Source organism: Phalacrocorax aristotelis, chromosome 7, assembly GCF_949628215.1.
Source record: "Phalacrocorax aristotelis chromosome 7, bGulAri2.1, whole genome shotgun sequence".
Lineage (NCBI taxonomy): Eukaryota > Metazoa > Chordata > Aves > Suliformes > Phalacrocoracidae > Phalacrocorax > Phalacrocorax aristotelis.
Window position 1 is genome coordinate 51,672,099 of NC_134282.1, and position 5,779 is coordinate 51,677,877.

The 5,779-nt window shown below is 43.9% G+C and overlaps 1 long non-coding RNA gene across 1 annotated transcript; it reads left to right on the top strand.

Moving 5' to 3' along the window:
• The first annotated feature begins 3,198 nt into the window (after positions 1 to 3,198).
• LOC142060456 (uncharacterized) lies at positions 3,199 to 5,190 on the top strand. Its single transcript, XR_012661755.1, has 3 exons — positions 3,199 to 3,274; positions 4,170 to 4,226; positions 4,678 to 5,190. It is a non-coding gene; the product is annotated as an uncharacterized LOC142060456 (long non-coding RNA).
• Positions 5,191 to 5,779: the final 589 nt, after the last annotated feature.

Here is a 5,779-nt window from a genome sequence, read left to right on the forward strand (position 1 = left end):
CGGTCCCATGTCCTTGTCCCTTGCTGCAAAACCAGAGGTTGTGTGAAAACCCCTCCTGGAGACCCAGCTGCAGGAATATTGGGTTTTCCAGGCAATTATGTTTTTGGGAAGCTTGTGCTCTGACCCAACGTGAATGAAATGAGGGTAGTTGGGGTCTTCCGGAGGCTGCCAGGGCGAAAGCCAAGTGGAGGATGCAAGCCTGTGGGAGGAGAGCAGCTCTTGGAGGACAAAGTAGCTTCTTTCAGGGTTGAATCTCCCAGGGCTGGTTCCTACCCAGGAAGGCTCTTGGTGTGAGCAGCGCTGTGCCTTCCTCTCACTGTTGAAGCTGAGCATTTACCACTTCCCAAAAGATTTTTGAACAAAAGAAGTAAAAATACCTGCAAAACCCCAAACAAAAAGTCGCTCCCCACACACAAAAAACCCCAACCCACAACCAAAAAGCCCTCACCCTGGGTGACTACCTTCGTTGCCTGGCCCTGCTTTCACAGGGCTTGCGGAATGCAAACCCTGCACGCCGTTCCCTGGAGACCCCTCGCAAGTTAATCCATGGCTGCTTGAATGAGATGCTGCGGAGCTGTGATCGCTTCAGCTGGCTTCTTTGGGCACTGTGTTTCTTTACCCGAGGTCCCCTCTCGTTTAACCGTGCATTACCCAGCAAGCTGAAACGTCCTCGTAGCTTCGTAGTCCTGATGACCATCGGTTTTGAACATAAATATCCATTCCCTGGTCTGATGCTGAGTAGTTCCCTTTATGCATGGCGCAGGGAACGATAGCTCCCACGTAAGTGATGCTGACCACAAGCTGTGGCTGATCAGATCTAGCCAAAGCAGAGGGTGACATCTTATCTACTTTGGTTGAAGTCATCTGCTAATTGTGCCTAACTGGAAACTGAGCTCCTACATGGACCTGGCCCTGACCGGGAGTATCGAGCCTCTCTGAAAATCCTGACTCTATTATAGTATCTTTACTATGCAAAGCCTCTTCTTGGCGTGGGGATGGATGCAAGCTTGTAACAGTGTGCACTTAGTTATAGATGTAATTTTATTTGCCTTTGTTAGAATCTTTAATATAAAACTCAGTAAAAAGACCTCTCTAATAAAAATGGCTCAGAGAAATAACAATAAACAGGTTTTATGATACGGAAGATGCATAAAGAAAAAAATCCTCCTAAGAAAAATGATCTTAAGAGTCTCAAAAAAATATGGAATATGGGAGATTTTTTCCCCGCCCGCTACAATCAAAGATGGGTGGTCTGCGTGCCATGTGAGCTTCCTCACTCTGACTCTTGTGGGCAGGAGAAGGGGAGCTGTGCTCTGTCTCAGTAATGAACTTTGACTGTCCAGGAAAGAATTTATTTTTGCAAAATTAAAAAGGGGGGGGGGGGGGGGGGAAGTCAATGGATCTGTTTATAGCTGTATAAAAAAGGCAGAAAAGTTAATGCTAACATATGTTGCTTCATGTTCCCAGAGCAAAAACATTTGCAGGATATTAGTCCGGAGCGCAGGTGGTAAGCAATCAATACCTTTATTTATTTATTTTTAAGGGATGGCAGGACAGCTTACATAAGGAAGGAGGTGATCGTATAGAAGCCCTATAGACACATTATATTCATGTGTCGATACTGTAGGCATTGTATTACATACACTTTAAGGGTCTGTACCCAGCTACCAGGATCTCTAAAGCTAAATCATCCTCTTAGCAAGTCACCAACCAAAAGATACATTTTCCTCTGCTTGTGCTTCTACCTGCCACAGGCATCAACGAACCAGGCCCCCGGTGCAGAGGTCCTCCCGAGCCCCCCGGGGGCCCAGGGCCGCGTTCCTGCATCTGCCCTCTCCTTACGGCAAGGTTGTGTTCAGCAAGAGGTGTTTACACCTAGCGTGGTGGCTCGGTTCTAAAGGGGTGAGAGGACGACGTGTGCCATGGGGGCAATTAGGCAAAGACTGTGCAGGGGCTCCTCTCTGCGTCATCGTCATGGTCATGGAGAGCGAGCGATGTGACAGATAGAGCAGCAGTGCGAGGGCCTTGTGACTACTGAATTTGATTTAGGAGATACTAGTTGAAGAGCACAAATCATATACAGTTTCCAGTGTCATGGATCCCAGTTTATAAAACGCTGAAAATGCTTTCTGTCTCCTTATTGATGTAGACTTTTGGGGTAAGGGACTGGTTTCTGGCACAAGCTTTTAGATGACGTAGCCCAAAAGGTACAGGCTCCTGTAGGCAGCTAACCATGCACCATCATGATGATGGTACCCAGACATGACATCTCTATTTACAGCTACGCAGACTGTAGATTTTTCTTTATGGATACATATTCTTAGAGATAAATCTTTCTTTCCTTAATCTCAAATATGTGATTGGCCGTTACTTGTATCTCAAATGGATTTCACTGGAAGAGTCTTCTAGTGGTTAATTGTGACAGAACGTGAACTTTTCATCTTCTCTGTTGCCGTAAGTGATCAAATAGAGTCAAAACCCTATTTCCTGCTTTACTGTGTCTTCTGAGGGGGAGGCGGAGGGCTGCTGGTGTGAGATCATCCCCTTGCAGAGGACGGTGGACTGGGCTCCGAGACCACAATCTAAATACAGATGAAATATCTGGCAAGGCTCCGAGATATTGCTTCAGGACCTCATATATCTTCCTTGCCTTCAGGATCCAGGTGTTGCAAGTTACAGAGTTGATCCTCCTGACATCAAATAGGGTTTCCTCAATTCATAGGACCAACAGAAGGGTTGACCACAAAGATCCAGGACTTACAGGTGTTGTGGTGATTTGATTTGCAGGGCACGTAGAGCTGACGTTATCTTCCATGGAGAGGGAACGTCCTAAGTGCTCATTGCATCAGGCCCACAGTTTGCTTTCCCATTCAGACCAGGGCCAGGTATTCCAGTATAAGTTGGGAACTTTGGAGCTGGGACTCATAGGCTCTTTGCTTCCCATCCTCACTGTAAGACTGTCTAGGAGGTGGCCTGGTGGGACAGCAGGCAGGACTTGGATCTATGTAGCAGCCTGGGCTCTACTGGGACTCCGCCTGTTTTCCCTTGGGCCTTTGTCCGTACTGACATTTTCATGGAGCGCTTTGATCATTGACAAATTGTTTTCTGCCAGAAATGTTTCACCAGGGAGTTTGCAAACTGCTCTTAAGAGTAGGTTAACTAATAATTAATGATGCTTTTTCTACATGCATTCCCACAGGACCCGTTGCTGGTGGTTTGATTGAAAACATGAATGAGTTAAGCTTTATTCCGTCACTGCAAGTTAGAGAAATAGGTAATTTTTATTTTTTTCAATAACACAAGCAGTTTTTCAGAGCACCAGACCGGACACAACAAAACTCAAGAGTCATTTTCCCATTACGACACCTGAACCTTGTCCCTGTGTAGGTATCAGGACCCCCCTATGCCACATTGAGGTCAGCCCCATCCAGCCCCTTATCACGTCACACCCATGCAGAAGCCACCTGAAGGCCAGCTGAGCAAGTCTGTCTTGGACTAGCTGTAGTAAAGAGGGGTGGGAAAAATCACTCCAAAACTGAAGGCTTTCCTGATGTCTTTACCAGCAATATCTGTTTTAAAATCGAGTGAGCTCTGGCTTGGGTCTCTATTCCAGCTGTAGCATTACGGCATGAAGACAGAGGCACAGTCCTAGGTGTGAAATACTGCAAGGTGACTTCATTGTGAACACAAGGGTGGCCTGGCAGTGGGCAATACCATGGAGAGAAGCAGCTAGACCAGGAAAGAGTCTGAATGTTTCAACTGCAAATACGTTTCAAGTTCTCTGGTTTTGAGAACGTTTCCTAGGTTTTTAGTTAATCAGTTTTCTTGTATTTATAATGGGAACGATGGTGCTTACCTCACCGCTGGGCTTCGCTGGTGGAGGGCACTGGGGGAAGATCAATCATGGCTGTTGTTGAGGCTTCACTGATAACCTCTGCCTGGGGCTGGACGAAGCTACAAATGCTGCCTGGTCTTCTGAGATGGGAAAGCGCTTTTTTCCCTCTGTTTTATGTATTTTATTAATGTGTGTTGATGCTATATGTTATTAAAATCGATTACCTCCTTCACTTATTTCCTCTCCTCTGGACTCAATTACTTTGCATCTTTTTTTTGGAAAAGTAGGTTGAAGCTGATACAAGAGAAATAATATCCAATCTGCATTTCTTAAGGTACAGGACCAGTCTGTCAGGCTGTTGGCACAAAACAACAATTGTTTTATTGTTGGGGTAAGTAAATAAGAACAAGAAGTCTTAAGTATTGGCATATGTTGATCCTTGGCCAAGAAGGTCTCTAAACAATACGTTTTCTATTCATTCCAGAAACCTCATACTCCGTTATTTCTCATTTAATGCTGTTGGCAAATACTCATGTCACCATCTAATTTTGACTGTAGTTCAACTTTTTTAGTGCAAAGCTAATCCTCATTATAGTTGTAAACATGTGTTTCATTTGGCCTCTTGCTCATGTGCTAAAGTGACAAAGGCAATCTAGGGTTTCTATCAGAAATGGCGACGTATAGGTAAGCCTTTTGTTCAATCTACTTCATCTTTTATGCAGTGAAAATCTGACCAGTTGCTTAACAGGGAAGAATGTTTTTATAAGCCTCTCTGTACTCTAATGCTTGGCCCATGTCCTGCTCTTCATCTTTTTTTTTTTCTTTTTCTTTCTTTTTTAAAGATGGGACACACCAAGGAGAAAAAGAGCGAGTGAATCTAGAGATGATCGTGAGAGCCATCAGGATCTTGTGTAGCAGCTCTGTGTCTTCTACCACTTTCTGTGCTTTTCAGGCACCAATTTTTTTAAATTTTTGTTTCAAGGTGCCTCAGTTTCCATGTGGGAGATTTACAAGTTCAGTCCTTCATGAGGCCCTACTCAAAGTGAATCCTCTTTAAAATGAGACTTCTTTGAAGAGATCACAAATCAGCACCCCTGAAGTCACAATACAATTTCAAGCAATTTTATTTTGAAAAACATTTTCTAGTTTTTAATAGCAAAATTCAGCTTGACTTCCCTGCTTCCAGTGGAGCAAGTGACAAATTGTTTATCAAAATAATGTGATTCACGGGAGCCTGGCAGTGACTACACCTGCGGCGTAAGTGTTGTCACCAGTCACCAAACTCCTTAAAATGCAGCACTGTAAAACTAGCAGAAACCCCTGAGCCTTCCAAGGGCGAGATACCACAGACTGAGGCAAGTGGGACCGGACCTCGTTCCCCTACAGTTTCTTTAATTAGGATATTATATTATATTATATTATATTATATTATATTATATTATATTATATTATATTATATTATATTATATTATATTATATTATATTATATTATATTATATTATATTATATTATATTATATTATATTATATTATATTATATTATATTTTGGGGGGTGGAAGGGACCTACAATGATGTCCTAAATGCATCATCTAGTCCAACAATTAAAATGATTCCATCATAGTGAAGCTCCTGATTGAATTGTAGATTCATGTTGGCTCTTTTGCTAATTCCCGCTAGGTTAAAAAAACCACCTAGGAATCGGTCAAACAGAGGGAGGAGTTTGGAGGCACAAGGTGAAGGAGGAGTTTTGTTCCCGGCTGTGGTCTGCAGTGCGATGGGGGACAGCGGTAACGGCAGGGCAGGAAAGCTCCTGCGCAATTCCCAAGCCAACACAGCCCCTCGGCTTGGGCTGGGGTGGGTACCTCAGCTTCGGCAGCTGCAGCTTGGTTGGAGTTTGACTGCGCTAAGAGAGTTTGCCGCAAAACATTTTTCTATATGCAAATA